Raw genomic sequence first — 1,204 nt, forward strand, 5'->3', positions numbered from 1 at the left:
TGAGACTGACTAACTATATGACGGACTGATAAACTAAACCAACTCAAAAACATATTCTCCTTTCTTTGTTTCCAAAACGTTGATTCCTTTGTCGATAAAAAACACGTCGCAATAACTCGTTATCCTTTCTTTGTTCTCAAAAAGTCGATTCCTTTGTCGATAAAACTAAGACATCGCAACAACTCATTTTCCTTCCTTTAAAGGTCAGTATCCCACCCCGACATTTACGTCAGGGTCAGCATCCCACCCCAACATTCAAGCTGGGGTCAGCATCCCACCCCATTTTTCAAGCTGGGGTCAGCATCCCACCCCGACAGTTAAGTCAGGGTCATCATCCCACCCCGACAATTAAGTCAGGGTCAGCATCCCACCCCGACAGTTAAGTCAGGGCCAGCATCCCACCCCGACAGTTAAGTCAGGGTCAGCATCCCATAGAGAGCCGAAAATGTTGAGTATGACTTTTTCCTTTTTATGATGTTGTGTTTCTATCGTATTCTTTTTGCTGGTGTTCTTTTTTCTGTATTTTCCTCATGCTGGTTTTCTCTTTCTTCTTTTTCCTTTTTCTGGTGTTGTTTCTACTGTATATCGGCTTTTCTTGGTGCCGTATCCTGCTACAGACGAATCTCCTTCACCCCAGAAAAGCCTCGCCCGTACCAACATACCACACCAAAGTCCTTTATCCTAGCTGTTTGCTTTGCTAGTGTTGTGTTTTGTATCTGATTTCTTTTTTCTGGCATTCCTTTTCTGTATTATCCTGTCTCCGGTGTTATTTTTCTTTGTTTGCCGTGTGACAGTATTGTGTAGAGTATCTACATCGCCTCTACCTGGTGCCGTATCTTGCTACAGCTGAGTCTCCTTCACCCCAGAGAAGGCTCACCCATACCAATACACCACACCAAAGGCCTTCATGCTGGATTTCTGTGTTTTTGTTTTATTTTTTTCCTTTTTCTCATTTGTGCTTCTATCTTATCTATTTCCTGGAATTCCTCTCCTGTATTATCCTATTTCTGATGTTTTTTTTAGTTTATTTTCCTTTTTTTCGGTGTTTTTATTTGTAATATCCCTGTCGTGGAGTTGTTCTGAAATCGCCTTTCCTTGGTGCTGTGTGTTGATACGAATGAACCTCCTTCACCCCAGAAAAGACCCGCCCATACCAACACACAACACCAAACGCACTCCCTTCCCCCCGCCCCTGGACACTCGG

The sequence above is a fragment of the Eriocheir sinensis genome, unplaced genomic scaffold (genome assembly GCF_024679095.1).
Source record: "Eriocheir sinensis breed Jianghai 21 unplaced genomic scaffold, ASM2467909v1 Scaffold465, whole genome shotgun sequence".
Classification (NCBI taxonomy): Eukaryota; Metazoa; Arthropoda; class Malacostraca; order Decapoda; family Varunidae; genus Eriocheir; species Eriocheir sinensis.